At 40.3% G+C, this 19167-nt stretch overlaps 1 protein-coding gene across 5 annotated transcripts in view; it reads left to right on the forward strand.

Moving 5' to 3' along the window:
* Positions 1-19167, forward strand: part of LOC140476331 (F-box only protein 34-like) — a 45148-nt gene that overhangs the window by 16604 nt on the left and 9377 nt on the right. For 4 of the 5 annotated variants that reach the window (XM_072568767.1, XM_072568768.1, XM_072568769.1 and 1 more), the window contains 3 exons: positions 12326-12494; positions 12831-12952; positions 16605-16694. The gene's annotated coding sequence lies outside the window, so the exon portion shown is untranslated. The remainder of the gene's footprint in view (positions 1-12325; positions 12495-12830; positions 12953-16604; positions 16695-19167) is intronic. The other variant, XM_072568772.1, reaches the window with a different exon arrangement.

Here is a 19167-nt window from a genome sequence, read left to right on the forward strand (position 1 = left end):
TACGGGCATATTCCACTTAGCTTATTAAATTACAAGATCTTTTCCTATTGAGTATGAGTTTTGTTAAGAGTCTTTGATATAACCATAATTTTAGTTATCAGACATCCTACTGGGAAATATGCACAATCTTCCAGCTCCCTGTGTGTGAAGGAAGTACTGCCACACATTCCACAAGTAAACAAATGTTATCATCTTATTTATGCCGATCCATTGACACTAAGAACAGATGTTCCCAATTCTTCTGAACAAATGGGCCTTCACCACCGTGGTCAAGTGTTTTCCTGCATGGCAAGTAGCAAATGTGTCACATGTAAGGCTACAAGCTTTCTCCGTTCCATTGCCCTATCCTTTTTACTTTGCTGAATATCTAGCTCCAACCTCTTGAGTGCTCACTGTTTTTCTTTCTTTCTGTCTCCTGAAATTCAAGTCTTGAAGTTAAAGTTCACCTATTTCCCTTTCTTTACAGTTTCAATGTACTTTCTTTTCTATTTCTAGCTGCATTATCTATTTTGCGTGATGAATTTCATTTGATTAATCATTGTCACGTGCCGACATGGTGAAACTGTTGTTTTGCATGCTTTAGTCATGCAAAGTGCATCAGGTAGCAGAAGAGTTCCAGAATACAGCGTTAGAGCCACAGAGAAAGAGGAATCAACATTAACATTTGAGAAATCCCTTCAAAAGTCTGATAGCAGGGAAGAAGCAGTTTTTGAATCTGTTTGTATGTGTTTTCAAACTTTCGTATCTTGTACCTGATGGAAAAGGGCGGAAGAGAAGGGTCTCTGACTACATTGGTTGCTTTCCTGAGGCAGCGGCAAATATAGATGGAGCCAATGGATGGAAGGCTTATTTCTGTGATGGTCCGGGCTGTGTTCACAATTCTCTGTAGTTTCTTTGTCTTGGGAACAGAAATTGCCATAACATATTGATGCACCCAGATAGGCCATTAGATAGGAGCAGAAATTAGGCCATTCAACCCATTGAGTCGGCTCTGCTATTTAATCATGGCTGATGAGTTTCTCAACCCTATTCTCCTGCTTTCCTCCTGTAACCCTTGAGTAATTTGATACTCAAGAACCTATTTATCTCGGTCTCAAATATACTCAGTGACCTGGCCTCCACAGCTTTCTGTGGCAATGAATTCCATAGATTCACCACTCTCTGGCTGATGAAGTTTCTCCTTATCTGTTCTAAAAGATCTTTACTCTAAGGCTGTCTTAGTCTTTGTTACCAATGGAAACATCTTCCCAACACATACTCTATCCAGGCCATTCAGTATTCTGTATTTTCCAATTAGATCCCCCCCCCCCCCCCCACACCCCCTCAGCCTTCTAAACTCTTATCGAGTGTAGACCCAGAGTCCTCAAATATTTCTCATGTTAAGCTATCCACTCCTGGAACCATTCTCGTGAACCTCCTCAGAATCCGCTCCAGGGCCAGTACATCCATGCTGAGATATTGGACCCAAAACTGCACACAATACTCCAAATGTGGTCTGACCAGAGCCTTGTCGAGCCTCAAGTATATCCAAGCATTTATATTCAAGTCCTGTCAAAATAAATGCCAACATTGTATTTGCCTTCCTAACTACTGACTCAACCTGCAAGTTTACCTTGAGAGAATCCTGGACTAGAACCCCCCAAGTCTCTTTGCGCTTCACACTTCTGAATTTTTTCCCCATTTAGAAAGTAATCCACACCACTACTTCCGACCAAGTGTATGACCTCTCATTTTCCCCATGTTGTACTCCATTTACAACCCCTTTGCCCACTCTCTTAACCTGTCCAAATCCTTCTGCAGCCTCTTTGCCTCCTCAATGCTACCTGTCCCTCCACCTATCTTTGTATGGTTTGCAAACTTAGCCAGAATGCCCTCAGTTCCTTCATCCAGATCATTAATGTATCAAGTAAAAAGTGGTGGACCCGACACTGAACCTTGTGGAACACCACCTTGTTACTGGTTGCCATCCTGAGAAGGACTCTTTTTATCCCCACTTGCTGCTTTCCACCAGACAGCCAAGCTTCTATCCATGCTAGCAGATTGACTCTGACACCATGGGCCCTTAGCTTACTCAGCAGCCTCCTGTGTGGCACCTTGTCAAAGGCCTTCTTGAAGTCCACATAGATAACATTCATTAGCTCTCCTTGGTCTAACCTGTTCATTACTTACTCAAAAAATTCTAGCAGATTTTTCGGGCATGACCTCCCCTTGATGAAACTTTCTCCTGTTTTGCTATATATTTCCAAGTAATCAGAAATCTCATCCTCCTTGATTCCAGGAACTTACCCACGATTGAGGTTAGGCTAATCATTCGATACTTTTGTACCTTTTGCCTTGCTAACTTTTTAATGGGGAAGTCGTATTCATAATTTAAGTTCTTTGTGGGACCCTCCTGATTCTAACGATTCCTGAAAGATCACCAGTCATGCCTCCGCTATCTCTTCAGCTATCTCCCTTAGAACTCTGAGGCATAATTCATTTGATCCACCTTTAGGCCTTTCAGTTTTTCTATAACTGCCTCCTTGTTGATGGCCACCATACTCAGTTCTGTCCCCTGACTCTGTCGAGTTTTTGGGTTATTACTTGTATCTTCCACTGTGAAGATTGAAGCGAAGTTATTCGATTCCTCAGCCATTTGCTTGTTTCCCACTATCTCTCTGGCATCATTTTCCAGTGGTTCCATGTCCACTTCTGCCTCTCTTTTGCCGTTTATATATCAAAAGATACTTGTACAGTCTTCCCTTATATTGTTGGCTAGCTTACAATAGACAATAGATGCAGGAGTAGGCCATTCTGCCCTTCGAGCCTGGACCGCCATTCAATATGATCATGGCTGATCATTCCTAATCAGTATCCTGTTCCAGCCTTATCTCCATACCCCTTGACTCCACTATCTTTAAGAGCTCTATCCAATTCTTTCTTAAAAGAATCCAGAGACTTGGCCTCCACTGCCCTCTGGGGCAGAGCATTCCACACAGCCACCACTCTCTGGGTGAAGTCGTTTCTCCTCATCTCTGTCCTAAATGGTCTACCCCGTATTTTTAAGTTGTGTCCTCTGGTTCGGCACTCCCCCATCAACGGAAATATGTTCCCTCCTGCCAGAGTGTCCAGTCCTTTCATAATCCTATACGTTTCAATCAGATCCCCTCTCAGTCTTCTAAACTCAAGGGTATACAAGCCCAGTCGCTTCAGTCTTTCCGTGTAAGGCAATCCTGCCATTCCAGGAATTGACCTCGTGAACCTACGCTGCACTCCCTCAATAGCCAGAATGTCTTTCCTCAAATTTGGAGACCAGAACTGTACACAGTACTCCAGGTGTGGTCTCACCAGGGCCCTGTACAGCTGCAGAAGCACCTCTTTGCTTCTATACTCAATCCCTCTTGTTATGAAGGCCAGCATGCTATTAGCCTTCTTCACAACCTGCTGTACCTGCATGCTTGCCTTCATTGACTGGTGGACAAGAACACCCAGATCTCTCTGAACAGCCCCTTTACCTAATTTGATACCATTGAGGTAGTAATCTGCCTTCCTGTTCTTGCCACCAAAGTGGATAACCAGACATTTATCCACATTAAACTGCATCTGCCATGCATCTGCCCACTCACCTAACTTGTCCAGGTCACCCTGTAATCCCCTAGCATCCTCATCACATTTCACCCTACCACCTAACTTTGTGTCATCAGCAAATTTGCTAATGTTATTGCTGATACCATCTTCTATATCATTTACATATATTGTAAAAAGCTGCGGTCCCAGCACGGATCCCTGCGGTACCCCACTGGTCACTGCCTGCCATTTCGAAATGGAGCCGTTAATCATTACCCTCTTATTTAATCTTCTCCCTCTGTATATTTCTTTTTTGTTGCCATCTGTTGGTCTTTGTAAGCTTCTCAATCCTCTGGTTTCCCACTGTTCACTACTTTATATGCTTTCTCTTTTCTTTTATGTGCTCCCTGACTTCCCTACTCATCCTCCCTCTACCATGCTTCTTTTTCCTTGGGATGCATCTCTGCTGTGTGTCCTGAATACTCCCAGAAACACCTGCCATTGTTGTTCCACTACCTTTCCTGCTAGGCTCCTCTCCCAGTCAATTCTACCCAGCTCTTCCCTCATGCCTCAGTGGTTGCCATTATTCAGCTATATCACTGTTACCTCTGATTCAATCTATGAATTTACTCTGCAATTTGAGATCAATCATATTTTGATCATTACTTCCTAAGGGTTCCTTCACCTTAAGCTCCCTTATCAAGTCTGCCTCATTGCGCAACACTAATTACAGTATTGCATGTTCTCTAGTGAGCCCTACCACAAGCTGCTCCAAAAAAGCCATCTTGTAGACAGTCCACAAATTCCTTTTCTTCCAATCCATTACCATGATTAGATGCTTTCTATAATGCATCTATAAAAATTGGTAAGAGTCCTTGTGGACATGTCGAACTTCCTTTGCTTCCTGAGGAAGTGCAGCCGTGGTTGTGCTTTCTTGATGGTTGTCTCCTTGTGCGTCGACCAGGACAGATTGTTGGTGATCATCACTCAAGAAACTTGTCAACCATCTCCACCTTGGCACAACTGATGCAGAAGGCATGCCTCCCAGCTCCTTCATTTTGCTGATTTTGATAGAGAGATTAAAAACTGTGGATGCTGTAAATCAGAAGCAAAAACAGAAATTGCTGCCAGACCTGCTGAGCTTTTCCAGCAATTTTCTATTTTGTTGTTGATTGGGAGTTTGTTGTCTTTAAACCATGCAGCTTTAACTAACTGCAATTGAATTCTTATTAATTCATGTCACTCACAACTTAGTATGCCTAGGTCCACTTGTACAGGTGCACAATCCTTTTATCTGAAATGCTTGGGACCAGCTGGTTTTCGGAATTCAGAATTTTCCAAATTTCTGAATAAGTGACAGTTTGATGGTGAAAGGTTTAAAAATCTTACTGGAGGAGCACACTCACTGAGTAAAATGGGGCCTTTAAACAGAATTGAGGCCTGCCAGAGCTGGGCCAACCCCTCTTCTCTTTACCCCCCACCCCCCACACCCCCACCATGTCACATCTGAGTGACGCGCGTCGAGTGGGTGTGAAGTTGGGTTAACTGTTTGCACGCCAAACAACCTTGCGAATGAGAAGAAAACTTCACAAATAAAACCTTCGGACTTTGGAGCTTTTCGGATAAAGGGCTGTCTACCTGCATTCTCACAAGTCAGAACTGTTCTTAAATTTTAATTATTCCTACTATCATATATTTTATTGAAAATTCCAGTTGTAACTCCTTTGTCAATTTGAGAGCCTCAGTCATGTCCTCTCTAAACATCAGAGCTATCCCCTGTGTCTGCAGCTATTCCCAATACCATTTTATTTTAAAATATAACTAGCCTTTGATCCTATCCCAATTAAACTTACTCCATGGCCAGTTTTATGTCAATGTTCAAAGATCCCACACTGAGCTCCTAAATGTTTTATCATGGTCTGTCACGAGAAGGTTGTGGCAAAGTAAAGTCCCAGTTGTCCATAGGTAATACAGTAATGAGGCACATTACTAACATGCTGCTGGGTTGTTTCCATTTTCTAGTGGTTACGTTTGTCCATTGTACGAAGACTGGATCCTGATTCCATTTTTGATTTGCACACATTGTTAGTTAAGTATGATGTTGGTATTCAAGTGATATGTCATGAAATGTTGACTGCACTGACGTATCATTGGAACTGTGAATAGGAAACATCACTGACTTCTAAATTGTGGAGGATACTATTTAGCAGATCAAGTGCCATCTTTTGAGATGGAGCATTTTTTTCACGTATAGATTTGAATAGTTTGTGTGTTTTATGCTGAGCTTATAAAAAATAACTAGAAAGCACTGCTTGTTTGACAACTAGTATATCACATGAATTGTTATGCATATAACCATTGTTTAAAAAGAGTTCTTTCTTAAATTAGGAAAGCCCATAGTTCGATATAACATTAATGCTGTAAAGAATAGGCAGGATGATGATGCGTAAGAAACGATTTTTAAAAATCCATTCATGGGATGTGGGTGCCACTGACTAGGCCAACATTTATTGCCATATGTCATTTTGAACCACATTGTTGTGAATTTGAAGTCGCATGTAGGTCAGTGAGGCAGCAGATTTCTTTGCCTGTTGGACATTAGTGAACCAGATGGGTTTTTTTTACAAGAATCGACAAAAAAAAGTTGGGCCAGCTTTTCAAATTCTGTTTCTTTTTAAATTGAGTTGAAATTTCATTATTTGCCATAGTGGGATTTGAATCCATGTTGCCAGAGCATTTACCTGGGGTTCTATATTAATAGTCCACTACCATTATGCCGCCACCACATTTTATTTATAAATTTTGGATTTCAAAAGCATTTTGACAGCAGTGAGAAAGGAAAATTTGAAGGTAAGCAATCCTATGTTTGACCTACTGAGAGGTCATGAGTTGAGTGGGCTTTAGTACAGTGAGTGTCAGCTAAGTATAAATGAAGATGACTGAGTACGATGATGTTGAAAGATCAGCCTGGAATATACCATCGACTTTGGATGGCTGGTGCACAGTTTTACACCAGTTGTCGTGTATGTATCATTTGTCGAAACTTAAAGCAGATCTCAGCTAATGCTTTGCAAATAGTGCATGGGGCAAAAGTTATTTTAGGGTGTTAATTGATATTGTTAAGGACATTTATCCATTTTGCTAGAAACCTTGATAGGGTTGCAGTGATGTGCTCACCTGTGTCTTTATCTTCACCCACTATGCCCTAGGCCTCAATAAAATTATTCTCTGTCAACCTGGATATTCCCATTGTATGTACTTTATCTCCACACTCTTACATTCAAGGGATACAGATTACAGTTACAAATCTGGCTAACTATCTGGACCTACTATCATCTGGTACAACTGCTCATTACCCTTCCATTCAGAGATAAAACTGGAAGAACATTTTCTCTAAATTGTGATTGTAAACCCAATTTCGCCTGTTTCTTCTATCCTCATCTCCACCATTTTTGAGTCCCTCCAATCATGTTTCCACACTTTCTACAGTTTTGCAATGGCTCTTATCAAAGTCACACCTAAACTAATCTCTTTGTGTCTCAAGTGTTAAGTTGTTTTGGAATGGTCTATGAGATAACTTTATTATTAATTTAATTAGTCGATTATTATTTTTCACAATTCGAATTGAGGATTTTATTTTTTTCACACAATATGCCTGTTCCTGGTTCAGCCATCATTTATTTCCCGTGCTGAGGTGCTGAGCTGCTATTTTAAACGATTGCAGTCCATGGAGGGTCTGTTCACCACACCGTTGTTAGGAATGAGTTCCTTGATTTTGGCTTATCGCAAAGTAGAAACACAGTGTTACCTCCATGTTTTGGATGATGTATGGCTTGGAGGGGAGCTTGTGGATGATGGTGTTCCCATGTATCCATTGCCCTGGTCTTTCTCGGTGATAAAGGTTATGGGTTTGGAAAGTGCTATCAAAGGAACCATAGTGAGTTGCTGCAGTGAATTTTGTAAATTGTATGCTTTGCTACTAATTTGTCGCTGCTTGAATGAAGATGGTGAATGGTGTAATAGCTGAGCAAGCTGTATTATTTACTTGATGTTAAGCCTCTTCAGTTTAATGAAACTGCACTTATCCAGACAAGTGGAGGTTAGCTCATCACACTGTAACTTGCCTTGTAAATGGTGGATAGCCGAAGTAGGTTCTTGTATTGGAATTGAATTTGAACCTTGGGATAAAGCTACGTAAGCACATTGGCTAAAAAGATTGTGGAAAGAGATGATATTTTAGTAAGGGAGATATCGAGTAGTGAGATAAAATATCTATACTTCAGTCATTGAAACATTTAAGCAAAGAGACAAAACAGTATGTGAAAAAAACATCCCATGTATTATATTATTACATTTATTTTAAGGATTACCTACACTTTTTGTAAGCATTTATAGAAGTCTGACAATAAGCTGAACAAAAATGGAACAATAAATTGGGGTATAAAGACTGTAGCGGAGCCCAAAACTAGAGGATTATAGCAGAGCCCAAAACTAGGTTTAAGGTGAGAGAGGAAAGACTTCAAGGAGCAACTTTAACACACAGGGTGGTGCATGTATGGAATGAGCTGCCAGAGGAAGTGGAGGCTGGTACAATTGCAACATTTTAAAGGTATCTGGATGAGTATATGAATAGGAATGGTTTAGACGGAGCAAATTACTGCTAATGCTGGAATCTACTGAAAACAACCAATGCCAGAGATCACAGTGGGTTGAAGAGTCATCTGGATTTGAGATGTTGGCTTGCTATCTCTCATGGATGCTGTCTGACCCACTGTAATTTTAGCATTTGTTATCTTTAGTGTTTGGAGGTACAGTATATGGGCCAAATGTTGGCAAATGGGGCTAGATTAATTTAGGACATTTAGTTAACATGGATGAGTTGGACCGAAGGGTCTGTTTCCATGCTGTACAGCTCTATGGCATTTTAAGGTAGGGGTTGCTGCTGAATCTGCTGAATGATGAAATAGATGAGGTATATTGGCGAAATTAGGATGGACATCTTGAATAATGAACATAATATGAAAAGGTTTAGGAGCCAGTTTGAAAGGGCAAATCGTCCTCCTGAAAACTGGAACTCAACAATGAATTAGAGCAGATTGTAGAAAGGTGATGAGTGAGCTAGAACAAGATAAATCTGCACATAGCATTGTAGAGTTGCAATAGAATACTTCTAAACGTCGTTTTCTAAAGTATGGGCTAACGATGTTGGGTTAAAAATAAAGGAAGTAGAATAGTTCTTGGCAGTAAATAGGAATGTGGAATTTTGCAATTCAAACAGATTAGTCATGATTGTGTTGGATGGCAGAGCTGGCTCGATGGGCTGAATGGTCCATTCTGGTCCCATTTCATACGTTTGAGTATGTATAAAACAAAAGATAGTAGAACTAATCAAAATTGAAGATGATCTTTGGGGTTGTAATAATGGAAAAAAATTATAAGATCTGAGAATAAAATGGAAACATTTTACAAATGTGAAAAGGGATGTGCCAAAACGAGAAATTTTCAGTTTGCGGAATATCAAAAAATGTTAAAGGTATTTGATATGCAACATTAGTATTTATTAAATAAAAGGATACTGGACAAGAAGTGACAGTGAACTGAACAGTATTCAGGTAGGTTTTTTCCTAAATGATCCTAAATGTTAACCTCGAAAGATCAAAAGAGCCAGATCGGATCGCTATGATAATCATGAAAGAAATTGCCACAGCCCTAGGTAGTTATTTTTGAAACACCCTATTCAGCGATGTTATTATACACTTTTTGGAGCAGATGGGACTCGAACCTGGGTTTCCTGACTCAAAAGGAGGGATACTACCACTGCGCTACAAAAGCCTGAGGTATTCACTTTTCAGGGCTGTATGTGATTGTGGATACATGATTGAGGGCTGGAGAGTGCCAATTTAGGACAAAAAAAAATCTGAGATAATGCAGGTAATTTTAAGTCTGATACGTTAATGTCTGTAGTTGGAATAATTCATTTATTGAGGTTAAAAATATGTACCCAGTTGAAAAGAAAATAGATCTGTTAAAAAGCACAGATTTCCAAAGGGATAATTGTATTTGACAAACCTCGTGATGCTGTTTGATAGTAACAGATGTTAAATGAAGGAAGTGCAAAAAATATGCATATGAATTGGTTGGGCAACTGTACTACAGAGGGTGGTGGTGGATGGTTGTTTTTCAGACTGGAGGCCCGTGACCAGTGGAGTGCCACAAGGATCGGTGTCTTAGTCCTCTACTTTTTGTCATTTACATAAATGATTTGGATGCGAGCATAAGAGGTACAGTTAGTAAGTTTGCAAATGACACCAAAATTGGAGGTGTAGTGGACAGCGAAGAGGGTTACCTCAGATTACAACAGGATCTGGACCAGTGGGTTGAGAAATGGCAGATAAAGTTTGATTCCGATAAATGCGAGGTGCTGCATTTTGGGAAAGCAAATCTTAGCAGGATTTCTACACTTAATGGTAAGGTCTTAAGGAGTGTTGCTGAACAAAGAGACCTTGGAGTACAGGTTCATAGCTCCTTGAAAGTGGAGTCGCAGGTAGATAGGATAGTGAAGGTGGCGTTTGGTATGCTTTCCTTTATTGGTCAGAGTATTGAATAAAGGAGTTGGGAGGTCATGTTGCAGCTGTACAGGACATTGGTTAGGCCACTGTTGGAATATTGCATGCAGTTCTGGTCTCCTTCCTATCGGAAAGATGTTGTGAAACTTGAAAGGGTTCAGAAAAGAGTTACAGAGGATTTACAGGGTCAGAGGATTTGAGCTATAGGGAGAGGCTGAACAGGCTGAGGCCATTTTCCCTGGAACGCGGAGGCTGAGGGGTGACCTTCTAGAGGTTTACAAAATGATGAGGGGCATGGATAGGATAAATAGGCAAAGTTTTTTCCCTGGGGTCGGGGAGTCCAGAACTAGAGGGCATAGGTTTAGGATTATTAGATTAGATTACTTACAGTGTGGAAACAGGCTCTTCAGCCCAACAAGTCCATACCAACCCGCTGAAGCGCAACCCACCCAGACCCATTCCCCTACATTTACCCCTTCACCTAACACTATAGGCGATTTAGCATGGTCAGTTCACCTAACCTGCACATTTTTGGACTGTGGGAGGAAACTGGAGCACCCGGAGGAAACCCATGCAGACACTGGGAGAATGTGCAAACTCCACACAGTCAGTTGCCTGAGGCGCGAATTGAACCCGGGTCTCTAGCACTGCTGCCTCACTGTGCCACCATGCCACCCGTGAGAGGGGAAAAATATAAAAGAGACCTAAGGGGCAATTTTTTCACGCAGAGAGTGGTACGTGTATAGAATGAGCTGCCAGAGAAAGTGAGTGGTACAATTGCAGCATTTGGATGGGTATATGAATAGGAAGGGTTTGGAGGGATATGGGCCAGGTGCTGGCAGGTGGGACTAGATTAGGTTGGGATATCTGGTTGGCATGGATGGGTTGGACTGAAGGGTCTATTTCCATGCTGTAACATCTCTATGACTCTATGTACTCTTGTAGTGCACAGTAGCTTGTGAATTTATTAAGACATGCTATACTAATCCTTTATTAAATAAGTATATATAGCTTCTAGAATTTGAGTATTGTCTGGATACTTTTGGCAGTTGTGGTCAGTTATCTGAAGTACCAAATATAACATATCTTGACATGCTTGTTTTGTAATCCTCATCAAAAATGAAGCAGCATTTTTATTTCCCCCAGATAAATGAATGCTTTAACTCTTTGCTCAGCTTACACTTTGGATGTTGCTGTGGTTGATCCTCAATTTCTCCAGGCTGAAATTGTAGGATTACATTTTCTGATATCTGCCTTGTTGAAAATATACATGGGACAGAATTGAACTTGCTTGTGGTGCCATTATATCTCCTTGCCTAAGGTTAAATAGTCTGTAGGCACTTTATATATGTTGATAAATTTAAAAATTGCTACAATGATTGAGGTATCAAAGGTTTGCTGGTATACTTGGAATTGTACTGCAATCTGCTATCCCAAAGGCAGAATTTAGAGAAACAAGATCTAGTAAATGAAGTAATCTAGAAACTGTATGTGCTGCTCCTTTTTTTAAATGTTGGACTCAAAGCAGTTACGAAGACCAATAATATTTTTGTATTTATTGCAGTCTTTTGAGAATGTCCAAGTTTAACATTAGGAAATGTTTTCTGGCACCTTATCTGCTGTAATAGTTTGCAGCATGTTGAAAAATCGATTGGATGAGTAAGCAATTAATGGTGCCCTGCTGTAAGAGTTGGCTGACAGAGCAGTTAATCTTTGTCTCCAGCTCAGGGTTACGCCTAAAAGCAAATCGGCCATTAATCAACTTTGTACAGGTTTGGGTCTTCATTTATCAGTTTCCTTCTGAGAAATTCAAAGCCCATTTTGGTTGAGCTATAGTTGAGTTATAAGAATATAATCTGTTTGCTGGGAGGCAGTTACTTAGTGCAACAAATTGATTATTGGTCAGCTGAATCATGCCTAAGAGTTTGGTGCTTTATTGCATATGTTGTTGCATGCTTGTTGATCTTGCCTGAATTCATCTGTACATTTTTAAGTTCAACTCTGAAAGTAATTGTGTTCTAAGTTTTTACGTTGCTGCAAACCAATTAATACTGTGCTACAGGGATGTATCTATGGCTACTACAAATAGTAAAACTGCTATGTTTCTTGGATAAATAGCCTCTGCATAGATGTTTAATCAAGACTGGAATTTTTGAATAATATGTGGTTATATTCCTTTACGCTAGTTGTGAAATGCTGTCTTGTTCCTGCAGGTCTCCAGAGAGTACAACATAAAGCAATCTGTTGACAGCCCTGTACTTCAGTAATTGAGCCCTTCTCACTGAGCTCATGTTTTGTATTACTACCATTGCTGCTTTCTTGTGCTGCATGTATATATTTATTTCATTCGCTGTTGATCGTGAGAAAGTGCGACGAATACTGGTCAGTTCTTTGAATATTAATTTCAAATTCTAATTATTTTTAATTGTGTAATTGTACTATTTGGTAATCTCACTAGTTGAATTTATATGTTAGCACAGTAAACTAATTTCCAAATTACAGTCAACTTTCCATGGAATGGAAAAGTACCATCTTGTTTCCTTCTAGTATAAATAAATTAATGGAGGTAATGAAACTTTTCTTCGTGTCTTGACAGTCTATTATTCTTTTATATATTCTTTTATAGCCGAGAATGGTATTAAAGAACTGACATTTGTTTGAACAGGTTTTTGTATTTGTGTGCATAATATAACATTTACTTCCGGTTTTCTCTTTCAGTTTGTTTTTGAAGATGTGGTAAGGCCTTGTGGTGAGAAGTTATGCCAAGTCTCAGGATGTAGGAAGCAGTGGAGGAAGTGACGGCGTGCCTTACTTTGGAATTGCCTCTAGTGAGAATTTTAGTAAGTGCCAGCTTTTACAACAGTATCAAAATAAAGTACAAATGTCATTAAGTTAAGCAATTAGTAAATAATGTGCTCAAACGAGAACAGCATTGGGAATATAAAACAGATAGGGAATGTTGGAGCAACTCAGGTCAGGCAGAATCTGTTCAGAGGGAAAGTGAGTTGAAGTCCTAAATGACCCTGCTTCAGAATTATATATACAGAGAACCTCGATTCTTCCGAATGCCAACTATCTGAAAATCTGATTATCCAAAGGAGATCTCGAGGTCCCCGTGGAAACATTACATCAAAGACATGTTTCCAACAGTTATTGCGTCATTTATTTAGTGATTAAACAGGCATCATCTCTAAATGACTGACTTCCCACCCTCTCTCTCCCCACACTTTTTCCCTGGAGTTCTATACAGGGGTGTACCCTAAACCCCTATTCCACACATAATCTCTCCAACATTGTCCTGTACAGGACAAATATGGAACCTGTCAAAAAGTTGCAGTAAAAAGTTGCGTGTGTGGCTGTGGCTGCGTGTGTGAGCTATTTGGAGACTTACCCCACAAAGGGAGCTGCAGCAGTCTTGTTGGTGTCCAGTCCAGCTGCCCCGGAGAGGGGGTGGGAGGGAGGTGTGTTGGGTGGGGTTGAGTGCAAGGGGTGTGTCGCATGGAGATTTGGGGTGGGGGGGGGGAAGGTGTTGCACGGGGATTGGGTTGGGGGGCCGGGGCCAAGCTGTTGCACGGGGATTGGGGTGGGGGGAGTGGGGCCGAGCTGTTGCACGGGGATTGGGGTGGGGGGGGTGGATGGGGCGGCACCGAGCTGTTGTAAGGGGATTAGGGTGGGGGGGCGGGGCCGAGCTGTGGCACGGTGATTGGGGAGATGGGGGGGTGTGCCGAGCTTTTGCATGGGGTGGAGCTGTTGCGAGGGGATTGGGGTGGTGGTGGGGGGGGGGGGGGGCAGGGCTGAGTTGTTGCACGGGCTCTGGGGGGTGGGGCCGAGCTGTTGCAAGGTGATTGGGGTGGGGTGGTGAGTGCGATTGGGGCCGGGCCTCATGTGCAGTATGCTGTTGCAGTGTTCAGAATGAGGAGCAGACTTTTTAAAAACTCCAAGCCCCAGAGGAAAGGCATTTAATCGATTAACCAAATAATCGATCAAACGAAGGAAATAGTGCCCGCCCATCATATTCGGATAATCGAGGTTCCACTGTATAGTGTGCATGTGGGAATGATAGTACTGTGTGAACTAGCAACTAGTCTTTTGTAAATGTTGCACTAGACATTCGACACTTTAGCAATTTGAATTGCATTATTGATCAGACTTTCCACTCTTCTTATCCATTTCTCTTCTGTCTCCTTTCAAAACTCTTCTTCTTTATTTTCTAATATCTTCCTGTAAGAAGTGTATCAGGCAAGGAGAAAAAAAAACATTGTTATAATCCGTTTAAGACTGATGTTGAAAAGAAATCCAAACTTGAGTTATTGGCTATAAGGAATAAGACAGTAAGATTACTGTGTATCAATTTACAGGGAGTGTTTCATTAATGCTGTTTTCAGTAGGCAATGTAATATAAACTGGAGAAAGGAACATGCCACTTTTCTATCTCTCTCATTGCACTCTCCACAAAATCGCTTCTAATGTGTTTTTGTTTGCCTGTTTCACCAATTAGTAACTTTAGGTCACCATTTCCAGGTGCTTCAAATTGTATTTGGGGAATTTCCCAAATCCAATGCCGGCAGTAAAGTCCACTGATTTTTATTTCTTTCCTTGGCAATGCTAGGGTGAATCTCCCTCTTTCCTATGGCTATGGAATAGGGTCTCTTGACTATCATCTCTTTGATTGGAGACCATTTCCTCCTTGCATTCACCGTCACTGGCTCGCACAAATCATGCACATTCCTTTCTATGTCAAAAGTTGTTGTCCTTCTGGCAAAGTTGCCCATGCTGTTTATTCCAGGTGTGACCTTGCTTGCCCATTCCCTTAACTGAGCTACACTTGTCAGGCTGAATTCAGAATGCCACAGACTCCCTTAATTTTTAACCTAAGTTTAAAGACAAAGCCTAAAGCATTATATAATCAGTTTATTTCAGCCTACATAACAGTCATTCTGGCAATGATAATATTAAATACAATTTAGGGTAACAGGGTGGCTCAGTAGTTGGTGTCACTACCTCATAGCGCCAGGGACCTCTGGGTTCGATTCCTGCCTTGGGCGACTGTCTGGGTGGAGTTTGCACATTCTCTCCACATCTGTGTGGGTTTCCTCCAGGTGCTCTGGTTTTCTCTCATAATCCAAAGATATGCAGGTTAGGTGAATTGGCCATGCTAAATTGCCCATTAGTGTTCAGGGACGTGTAGGGTAGGTACATTAGTTAGGTGCAAATGTCGGGTAATTGGGTAGGCGAATCGGTTTGGACGAGTTATTCTTCAGAACGTTGGTGTGGAGTTGTTGGGCCTAATGGCCTGTTTCCACATTGTAGGGACTCCATGATTCTATAAATTGATAACAATAGTTTGGAGGGAAGGAATAAATTTCACACTGGATATGGGAAGCACAGTTATGTCGGTATAGGTCAGTACTTACTCCAAATGCCCACTGAATTAAATCTAAAGAATTTGTGCTTAATTAAGTATTTTTGAAAACCAGTTTGAAACCCATAGATCTAGTTGATATAGTAATCAATGTGTGCAGGATTTTCAAATTGCTTGACTTTTCCTGCATAAATCATAGATCTGGCTTAATGGTTTTATAGAATTTGGGTGTTTCAAAAAACATCCATTATACTGACCTAGTGAAAATGTAAATAATGAGGATATGTTGAGATCTTTGTGTCTCAAGATTAAAACCAGTCTAATTTCAACAGTTCACTTAATGAAGTTTTAAATCATTAGGATGTAAAGTATTTGATCTGTTTAAAATGAAAATTAATCAATATAACTAACTTGTATTGTCTATATTTTTGCTTCCCTTCCATGCAGTAGTGTTATTACACCTTGCCATAAACCTGATATCTCTATTCGCCAAATTGTGGTACATGCCTAATGGACTGTTCCATGTAGATCAATAAAACTTTTGATTTTCTTCCACCATAGCAATTTATGCTGTAATATCATTGTTATTTACTTCCAGGTTCTGTGTCGTATGGTTTTCAACCTGCACCTAAATTCACCCCTCACCCTCTGCACTCCACTTTGCTATCCTCATTTGACCTCATTCTACATATAAGCTTCCTCTATTTCCCCACTACCTGTTAGGTCTCCACCTTTCCTGTTATTAAGACATTTAGGTTTTTTTTAATGTGAAAGGTAACCGAACCACAGAATTCCAAAAATCTTATTTCCTTTAATGCTTGTTTTTCACTCCTCTACAACTCACTTTTCCATGATGCAAACACCACATGATCTCTTAAGGATGTCTGATTTTATTTTGGGTCGTGTGTGTAAGGTTAGAAGTAGCTCACCGTTCTGCTGGAATTAAAAAAGATTTACAGAATTCCTGGGGTCATCTGTTTTTTTTTCATTTGGTACTTGTACAGACTATTGAAGATTACATTTTGAGTATCTTGGAAATATGTTTTCCTGTTAAATCCTTTGTCTACTAAGCTTTTAAACCAAAGTAGCATTGTTATTTTTTATTTAAGACTTTTGCCTCTCTTCACCAGGTAAACATTTTCCCCCATGTGCAAGTTCATTTTGATAAATTTATGATTCCAAGAGATATGAAGGTGTAATCCAAAAGGCCATATTGTAAGGTATGTAGCAAGAACAAAAATAAACGTTCTTTGCAAATTTGCTTCTGCATTTGATCAGCTTGTTTGTAATTTATTTACCATTCTTCCTTAGTTTGGTGTTATCTGCAAACTTGTAGAGTTTTGCTGCTTTTCCATTTCATTTTAAGTACGTAATAATCAACACCGATCTCCAAAGTACCTAGCAAATTATATTGTTTAATGCCTCTGTTTCTTGTGGTTCAGTTATTTTTCTGTAGTTGTAGAAGTCCTCCACCCATACCAAGCATTCTGACATTGTGGTACAATCCTCTGCATGATACTATATGTAAAATGTTTCACTAAAATCCAAAAAAAAATATTCAAAGAGTTATTTCTCTCCAACTGGTTTATCTCAAAAGACTGTGAATAGCTGTGATCCTATCACTGATCCCTGCAGTGTCCCACAAGTTACTGCCTGTCATTTGGAAACAGACCCAGACTCTTTGCTTGCTGTCAGCAAAACCAGTTTGCTTTCTAGCTCAATACACTGCCCTCAGTATTGTGCTCTTTAGTTTTGCACACTAATCTTTTACATGGGGCTTTGGCAAAAGCCTTCTGAAAGTCCAAATAAACTACATTCACTGGCTCCTCATCAGCTCTACTACTTACTTCCTTGAAGAATTCCAACCAATTTTCCACGCAAAATTTTTAGTAAATTCTTGCTTTGTCCAACCCTTTCCTGTCACTGATTTTAATTTTGGATTTACAAGCTACATTCCCCTGTTTCCCGTGGGCTTTAACATTTCTTAACAGTCTGTCATATGGGATCTTGTCAGATCTACTGCATGATCCTCATCAATTCTCATAATTATGCCTTAAAATTATTCACTTAAGTTGCTAAGGCATAGACGTCCATTAACATGACAATGTTGACTATCCCTGATTTTAATCTGTGTCTTCTCAAGTAACTTTATCCTATCACTTGGTATTGAGTCTCATGACTTGCCCACCGCCAAGTTCAGACCAATTTGGCCTATTCATCACATTGTCTTTCAACAGTGGTACAATGTTCACAGACCTCCAATCATTTGGTATTCATCTGTGTCTTGTAAGGGTTGGGAAATGATCCTGCAACATCCATTGTCTCTCACTTTGCTTCCTTTGACACCCTAGAATAAAACATACCCAGCCCTGGACATTCAAAAAGATCAGTACCTCCAATGTTTCCCTTTTCAATTACGCATTTAATATTTACATTTTCTCCTTAATGAGCATATCTGCTCATGAGACTCCTTAAGAACCTTGCCCACATTATGGATATCTACCCACAAGTCACCCATAGACCCAACCCTTTCTTAGACATCGCCTTGTTTTTAATGTACCATTAAAATATTGTTGGAATTTCTTTAATTAAACTACTTAGCTTTATGCAATATTCTCTGCTTTCCTAATTTCCTTTTTCATTTCACCACTTACTTTGTTGACTTCTAAACTAAGCGTTACTTCTTTTAAAGAGATGGTCAAGATTTTTCTGTCTTTATATGGCATAGTGTGCTTCTGGATCATGTGGTGGGGGTGGGAGCTCTGGATTTGACAGTACCACCCTTTTTGCAGATGAGTCTACCCTGTGCCTGTAGAACTTCACTTTTGATTGCTTCCTACTGATTTGCCACTGACTTCAGGTGCCTGTGTCCAGTCTGTATTTGTCAAATTTTATTATTTCTGGAAAGTTTGCCTTTCCCCACTTTAGAACTTTGATCCCTGTTCTTTGCACAATAATGCTAAAGCTAACTGTGTTTTACGATCACTTTCTGTAAAATGGTCACTCACTGCTACTTCACCTGTTTAGTTTCATCTTATTTCGAGCCATAGAATTATACAGACCCTTCAGTCTAACTTGTCCATGCCAACAAAATATCCAAAACTGATCTAGTCCCGTTTGTCAGCATTTGTACCATATCCCTCGAAACCCTTCCTATTCAAGCACCCAATTTCTTTATACTAAATCCAGAATTGCACCCGCTCTTTGACTGTATGTGCTGGTTTTGAAAGTTAACTTCAATGCATCACAAATGCTGTGCCTTTCACACATTTTGGCACTGTAGTTCATGGTGAAGCAGATAGCTTTTGACTGCAGAATCATATTAGTGGTTTGATTAAGTGCAAAAGTGGCAAATGGAATTTGTTCTGAAGTGTGAAGTTATGTATTTAGGTAGGGCAAACAAAGCAAATGCAGAGAAATTGGGAGGGTATTGAGACAGGGCAAGGAAGTCAGTGACCTTTTGAATGCATGTGCATAGATCTCTTAAGATGGTAGGACAGGTAGCTAAGTTGGTAAAGAAAGCATATGGGGTGCTTTTCTTCACTGGATGAAGTATTGAATACAAAAGTAGGGATGTAATACTGAAGTTATACAAGGCACTGGTTGGGCCACAGCTGATGTACATTCCTGGTGATCACATTACAGGAATGGCATAATTGCTCGAGAGAGAATACAGAGGCGATTTGCAAGAAT

The sequence above is a fragment of the Chiloscyllium punctatum genome, chromosome 4 (genome assembly GCF_047496795.1).
Source record: "Chiloscyllium punctatum isolate Juve2018m chromosome 4, sChiPun1.3, whole genome shotgun sequence".
NCBI lineage: Eukaryota > Metazoa > Chordata > Chondrichthyes > Orectolobiformes > Hemiscylliidae > Chiloscyllium > Chiloscyllium punctatum.